This window comes from Lactuca serriola, chromosome 8 (genome assembly GCF_051521515.1).
Source record: "Lactuca serriola cultivar US96UC23 chromosome 8, Lser_US96UC23_V15, whole genome shotgun sequence".
Classification (NCBI taxonomy): Eukaryota; Viridiplantae; Streptophyta; class Magnoliopsida; order Asterales; family Asteraceae; genus Lactuca; species Lactuca serriola.
This window is the reverse complement of record NC_136415.1, coordinates 15255494-15263457: the sequence shown is the minus strand read 5'-3', so window position 1 is coordinate 15263457 and position 7964 is coordinate 15255494. Positions and strand designations below refer to the sequence as shown.

The 7964-nt window shown below is 40.5% G+C and overlaps 1 long non-coding RNA gene across 4 annotated transcripts; it reads right to left on the bottom strand.

The window, feature by feature from the left end:
• Nucleotides 1–1172: 1172 nt before the first annotated feature.
• Nucleotides 1173–2941, bottom strand: LOC145071067 (uncharacterized). 4 transcript variants are annotated; one of them, XR_013690221.1, is made up of 5 exons: nt 2468–2941; nt 1984–2049; nt 1654–1759; nt 1519–1557; nt 1173–1390 (listed from the first exon to the last, which is right to left on the bottom strand). It is a non-coding gene; the product is annotated as an uncharacterized LOC145071067 (long non-coding RNA). The 4 variants fall into 4 exon arrangements; XR_013690219.1 differs by having other exon boundaries at nt 1204–1557; nt 2468–2590; nt 2754–2940; XR_013690217.1 differs by having other exon boundaries at nt 1204–1557; nt 2468–2939.
• Between the last annotated feature and the right edge of the window lie 5023 nt (nt 2942–7964).

The window sequence follows — 7964 nt, the reverse complement described above, 5'->3', positions numbered from 1 at the left end:
AAACTCATCTCCATATCATAATATGTTAACTCACCTTTTATGGTTATTAGGACTTGTGTATGAAGGACCATATTCCAAACATACACCTTGATGAATTATGTAAAAAGAACCATATTACATTCATACATATCCTAAGCTCACTCAATTGAAAGAGTAGGTAACCCATGAATCATAATACGGGTTCCACATATAGGATACCTAACCACATTTGTGAAAACTGAGGACTATCTAGAAAACTATTCACACTCAATGTAATTGTCAAATTGTATCATGTATGAAATCTATGGACTCCCAACTTTAATGAATGTGTATATGAATGCCAACACATCTTTAACTTATCAAATTTTCAAATCATCAAAACAACTTTCCAAAAAATAAACATTTTTAACTTATCAACCTTTCAAAATAATCAAAACATCTTTTAAAAAATGTAACTTCCTTGCATGAACACATAAAACATATAATAGGTACATAGCATATAGGAAAGTTATATAAACCAAATCAATCAAAATAACAAAATTTATATGAAGTTGTGCTCCTGTAAACTCACCTCAATCTAAAGGTATACTTCTTAACCATCAAAGGAAATGAAAAGCTTTCAAGGATGATTTAAGAATTTAAATGTCACCTATAAGTATCAATGGTTGTGTCAAAATCCTAATAAATATTCCATTAACTCACTTATTAAGCGCTTGATTCCAAATGTGGAATTTTATGGTTTCAAAATATTTCTTATGTTAAAACATGAACATATGCAAAAGGTGTGCATGATTTTAAATCTGTATGCAAAAGTTATGAACAAAATAATTTTGATGACGAGAGTAAAAAAGTTATATGGAATAAGTTTACAAAACAAAATAAATAATTTTTGTTACCCTCGTCAAACAGCAAGTATAAAAGAAAAAAAAAAGTTTTTTTTTTTTTTTGTTTTTGTTTTTGTGGTCACTGTGAAGAACAAAAAAAATATATTTAATTTTTGTTTTCTATTAATGATATAACAATAATTTTCATTTTCAACGTAAGATACAATACACATTATATATATAAATGTGACTGATGGTATGCTAGAAACGCTTTCGGTCAGTGGTGAATCCAAGATTATGACCAATGTGTCTAGTTTGATCGAGCTGGATAAATAGACCAATAAAAATTTTCTTTATCGGGTCGGAGTATACTTCGTCAATAAATGATTAACAATGTATATATAAAATAATAATCTAAAATTAACAATAACTAGTGAAGAAACCCCGCAAAGTAAAAAAAACCATGTTTTTCCAAAGCTGATCAAAGGAGAAATTGAGTCTATCAACTATGTCTATCTAGTAGTCTTGTATTGTGAAATAAACGACATTAGTGATCCCTCCCTCTGCGACTGCGAGACTACCTAGCACTACAAAAGAACAAACATGAAGACCTAAATCATCTAATTTTGAGTTTCAAAAATGTAATAAATTTGTACACAATGAAAAAAAAAAAAAAAGTGATTGTTGTATTTTTCATATTTGTGATGAAAAATACTTTAAAGTTTGTATTCTACTCCTCTTTGAAGAATTACTCCTGGAATGAAAAGGAAACCATTGGCAAATGTAACCAAAAGTATAACATAAGAAGAACAAAGAGGCTACAATATAAGAAAATAAAAAATTTACTCACATAAGCTGTCAAAAAGATCCACTACCAATTTTTCTCCCATGCTTAACCTTCCTGTTATCACCACTACCTTCCCTAGCTTTTATTTCTTCCTCTTCCTTCTTCAGCACTTTATCACATAGAATAAATTATTAATATGATAAGCAAAACCTTATGTTTACTACATATTCAAAAATCGATTTAACAGACCAACTGATTACTAGATTTCTGGAACATGAAATCTAGAATCAGAGGAACCATTAATTGTAAACATATATACAAATAGTTTGTGGTAAACCCCTGAAAAAGCAAAATCAAAGAAATATAGAAGGGATAAGGAAGAGAAACACATACCTGAAACAAAGGGCAACCAAGTGCAAAAAGAAAACCACTACAAACGGAATAGGATTCTTGCAGCACCTACAAAGTAAAATAGGAGGTGGCATAAAACTAATTTCCAATTAAATTCCATAAATCATTGATTTTGATTGAACTAATGAGCTTCAATTCGTAATAAGAACATCTAATTAAGCTTGCAATTATGTGCTAACAAAGCATGAAGGTGGACACCATACAACCTTCTTTTCAAATTACAGGCCTCAGTTTTATTTGAGGACAACAGATGTGACTGGGAAAGTGGAACTGCCTGAAAGCGTAAAGATGGTTATGCCTGCAGATAACGTCACTGCTGTTTTTGAACTTATTACACCAGTTGTTGTTAAACCAGGTATGTATATGGGTAAATTTGTAATTAATGTCTATCTAATATCTATGGTTTAGATTACAGGGCAAAGATTTGCATTGAGGGAAAGAGGACGAACAGTGGGTGCAGGAATACCTGATTTAGTGTGAGGCTGGCAAGTTACAGTGAGGGTAAGGATAATCATTGCACCGGCCGTGCGAATTCACAACTTGGAAGCTGCTTCAAGCCAATCGATGTTTGTGATAGTAGGCATGACACCTGCATCCCACCCTAGAAACGTAAAGAGCAGGTTGGAGTAATGGCTGGTGAAGCACAGCGCACAAATTACAATTTCGAAGAAGACAAGCATCCCAAAACCCAAACCCAACATCAAATAAACCCACGGTCCAACGTGGACAAGGAATCGTGAAGAAGAACCCACCGGAAAATCGTTAGCGGAAGAGACGTTGTCCAGATGTTGGAAGAACTTGATTGGAAGAAAAAGACGGTGAAGCTAATGTGAGAATATGATCGGTCTGGTTGAGTCGGTGGTTGAGTCGGTGAAGAAAGGAAGGAATCCAGAGTAGGTTACCAGTTTGAGAGAATTAGATTTGTGAATGCTCCAAATTGGAAGGAAAGTTAGGAGGGAAAGTAATCTTTTCATTCTTTCAATTCTTTCCTTTAGTGAAACTCGGGAACATCAATTTCTTCTATTTTCTTCTCATTTTCATCAATTTTATTTTCTTTCTCTCGTTAAGTTGAACTCGGGAACGGGGTGTAAGTGACGGATCGTTGGAGGTAGCAAATGTGGATGGAACAGATTGCTTAACAAAATGGTGCAACAACACGTATTAACAGCAGTCAGTAAAAAATAACCCACCGATTGATAAAGATAAAAAGAAAAAAATAAATAAAATTGGTCCAATAGAAAATGAGTACTGTTTACTAAGAGCTTCAAAATTAAACTATATATAATTTAGACCAGGCATAATGACTTAAAAGGTAATATATTTTTCAATTTGTACACATTTGGTCATTGAGTTTTTTTTCGTCCACATTTACCCCTTCAACTTGTTGAACTGTACACATTCAGTCTTTATGACCGGTTACTCCAAGTTAGCCGGGAAAAATGATTTAATAGGGTAATATATTTTTCATTTTATACACATTTAGTCGTTAATATTTTTGTACACATTTAGTCCTTAATATTTTTTTGATTCAAAACAAGTCATTTTTTTTACACATTCAGTACTTATGAATGTTTTCTTTAAGTTTTTCTCACAACATCTTACATGGGACAATCATTGATGAAGTGTATGAGGCTGTTGGTGTTTATGTGTAATGTCTCATTTTCACAACCAAAAAATTTCATTTTTAAATAAGGCAAAACTCCCAAATTATAAATCCATTATTAAGAAAAACCGTTTATTCTGAAATACATTTATCAAAAATCAGAGTAATATAAGAAAATGTGTAATCTTCAATAATGTTGATGAGTGTGTATAGCCATGCATTCGTCTTCCCACGACCAACGATAAAACTAGAAAACATAAACAACTGGGTAAGCACAAAGTTTAGTGAGTTTCCACCAAAATACCCAACACAACAAACGTATTATCATGCATAACTGTAACACCCAAGTTTTGAAGGCCAAGAAAGGAAAGAAAACCTTAATGTTAAGGGACGACTCGGCGAGTCCAAGGAGGAACTCGGCGAGTCAGAGCGGGATCCGGGTCGAGGAGTTAGTGACCGACTCGGCGAGTCGGTCAAGGTGACTCGGCGAGTCTGGTCTGTGTGAGGAAAACCCTAATTCTGGGGGTTGTATCCTATATAAAGGGTGTTATGTCCCTCCCTCAGCCCCCATATCATTCCAGAGGACCTGTAAACCCTATTTTCGTGTGAGCTTCCATCTTTGAGAGAAATAGCTTTTAGAGGAAGGAACTTTGGGAAGGAACTTGAAGATCAAGAAGGCTGCTTCAAAGGAGAGGTGTGTGCTCGAGATCTACTTCAGTTTGTGTTCATCTTGGAGGTATTAAGCTGCCATTTTCCCTTCTTTGCATCTAGATCTATTTTGTCATGAGATTTGGGGGTTTTATGGTTGTTTGAGACCCAAATCGGGTTAGGGGCTTAGATATGTTGTTGCCACTTCAGATCTATTGTTGGGATGGTCCAATATGTCATAAAGCATCAGGAGATGAGTAGTTGGTGAAGCCCTTTTGTCCTTAAACCAAACCCTAGTATGTTTTGAGCCTAGATCTCTTTAGTTATACGTAAAGTTTGCAACTTTACGTAGGGATTGAGCTTTGGATGTATGGATCTATGGTTTGGAGTCCCTGCACGACTCAAAATCCCTCTGCATGTTTGGAGATCTGAATGGACTCGGCGAGTCCTTTGAGTGGACTCGGCGAGTACCATGAAGATGAGGAGGAACTCGACGAGTGGGATGAACAGCTCGTCGAGTCGGATGAAGTTTGATGAACAACTCGGCGAGTTGGATGAAGATTGTCTTGTACTCGGCGAGTCTGTTCTTGGACTCGGCGAGTCAGGTCGCGAAACCCCAAACCCTTTGAGTTGAGACTCGAATCAGTGAGTCGGTTGGAGACTCAGCGAGTTGGAAAGGTCAGGACTCGGTAATCGTTGGGCTCGGCGAGTCATGTCGCGAATGGAAGGACCCTGAGTATATGAACTCGGCGAGTCGGTAAGTGGACTCGACGAGTAGGGTTGACCTGGAAAGGTTGACTTTGACCAGGACTTTGGCTTGACCAGAATTGACTTGGTTAACTGTCGGGGGTCAGTTAGACTAAGTATTGCATTGATATTGATAGCTCGGGGAGCCAGTAGAGCAGGAGTTCAGTGAGTGGTCGGGCAGCAGCTAGTGGGATCATCAGCAAGTTCAGCCAGTGCAGGTGAGTTTCCCTTTGTATGAATGGGTCTACGGCCACAATGCCGGCCCATGTAGTTATGAGTAGAAGACCTGGGGGTTAGCCCTAGGCACAGTATGCTAGTATGATATTCGGACGAGGTCCAATGATAGAGGGCGGGTGCCCAAGAGATGGTTCATGTGATAGTTTATACTTGTTGTCTGTGTGATACTTGTATGTGCCTGGTAGGGAGGTGAGTGTGGGCGAGGTCCCGTATCTCACCAATAGCAGAGTGTGTATGGTGTTCCACATCTCAGTAGCAGCAGCCCAGGGGCGAGGCCCAAGTTAGGAAAGGAGTGAGAGTGGGTTGGGCCCGTATCTCACTATCAGCAGGAGTATGGACGAGGTTCCATGACTCATCAGTAACAGGACACAGGCGGGGCCCAGAGATAGGCGAGGCCTTAGATCAAGAGCTGTTAGCATACGTTTAGCTTATGTGATGTTATGTGATATGTGTATGTGCTATTATATGTTAGTGGGCGGGGCCCTGTGACAGGCGAAGCCTAAGTGAAACAGATCTGTATCCGAGCGGGGCTCGAAGCCAGGCGGGGCCTGGAGCGGCGGGGCCGTTGTAGCGGGTGAGGCCCCGGATAGCGGGCGTGGCCCAGTGTGTGCAGTATGTGGTTATGCATGGTATGTGGTAAAGTGGGGAACTCACTAAGCTTCGTGCTTACGGTTTTCGATTTTGTTTTCAGGTACTTCCGGTAGCGGAGGGAGGAGCTCGGGGTGATCGCATGGCACACACCATGGATTAGTCAGCCTGGGAATGTTTACTCTGATAATGAACATGTGTTTTGAAAACTTATACTCAGATTATGTTTTAGAATGATGTCTTTGTTTAAAGTAATGTTTTATTAAAAGAAATTTTTGGTCTTGAATTTTGGGACGTTACAAGTTGGTATCAGAGCCTTGGTTTGAGGGATTCGGGCATACTCTCGGGTGTGCCTGAACTCAAACTGAGGGGTCGGATAAACAGTTTTCAAAAATGAAAAGACAGTTTTGTAAAAAGAATTTTTTTGAACAAAAAAAAAACAGTTTTAGAAAAGCAAAAGGAATTCAGAAAGAAAAGAACTTTGAAAAGAGAAAAGAGGTGTGGTGCATGCAATCAACCGAGCTCAAGTAAGTACCCCAAAATACCCATACAAGTTTATGTTATGATTATCAGTTGATAGAACAACATGCTAGAATAAGACTAAGGATCTAGGGATGATGCCTTATGTGCCTGTTATTTGTGCTTTTGAGCTGTATAGTAGTGCTGAGTAGACAGTAGTAGGATAGCCTGTTTAGGTTAAGCCTGAGTTATGATTTTGTGTTACATGCTAGTTCAGATTCTTGCTATGTGGATATGATTGCTTGAGTATGTTATGGTTAGATTTTCCCTTGTTCGAATGTTGCTTGCTTTGTGCATTGTGGGATTCTGAGTGATGGGAGTTAGCCATTAGGTGGATACGACACGTCACATGCGATCAGAGTTGAATAATCTCAGAGTGCTGGATTTGGTCCTATTGCGTAGCTCTCGTTTGAGTCCAACCGTTGTAGGGACGAGTCTTTTACTTGAAGGATTATCTGAGCCTCGTCGCATGTGATGGTATCCAGGTGATGGCTAATTGGCATCACAAGGAGACCTTCAGCAGCTGAGGACTGGTTTGAGTTGAGTCAGAGGTTTCCCTAGGGTAAGCCTAGGATGAGATAGTGTTGGGAGCAATATTAGTGGATAAGGGACCTGGTGGAGTCAAAGCAATTCTTGAGGAAAGTACGGATAGATGTGGAAGGTAGTATGGGCCCGTACTACTGAAAGCAGAGGATCCGTACTCGATTCGGGAAAGGCCGAGACAAGACCGGGAACCTGGTAGGGCATGTTTGGTCTCGCATCAGTGATGAGTATTCTGATAGTGGTTGTGGTATATTTTCAGCATGGTGACATTGCGAGAGAGACCAGCGGGCGGATCAGGCGCCGGAGAGGGATCAGGCTCGGGTTCAGGGGCCGAGCAGCTCGAGGAGCGGATGAGAGAGTTGATATCAGCTGAGGTTACGCGCAGTATTCTAGCTCAGACTACTATGATCTTTGGCACGGTCAAGGAGGGTATACTGGAGATCTTGGATGAGAGGCTGGGAGCCTTCCGTACTGAGATGATGGCATTGATGGGAGCGCGTACCTTGACATTTCGAGAGTTCAGAGCCTGCGGGGCACCAGATTATCATGGGGCTAGGGACCCCATTGCTAGCAGCAGATGGTTGGCGGATGTAGCCAACGCTTTTCGTACGAGCAAGTGTCCCGAGGGGGACAAGGTTAGACTCGCTTCCTGTCTTCTGAAGGACAGAGCGAGGGATTGGTGGGAGGAGATTGGTCATGCTTTGGGGGATGATGCCGCGTTGGACGCGATGACGTGGAGCGATTTCTCGGCCAGGTTCAGGGCGGAGTTTTCGCCGATGATTGAGGTGCAGCAGCTGGCACGAGAGTTTTAGGATTTGACGCAGACTACTGAGACTGTGGCGGAGATCACCGCCAAGTTCAGGGAGAGGGCTCTCCTCGTACCGCAGTATGTTGCGGATGAGGAGATGAAGAAGGCTCGGTACCATGAGATGTTGAGGGATGACATCAGGGAGTTCGTGAGCAGATCCAGCTGTAAGACGCTGGAAGATATGATTTCTCGGGCTAGAGAAAGGGAAATTGATTTGGAGCAAATCCGGAAGAGGAAGCCGGATGAGGTTCAGGTAGCTGCGGGTTTGGG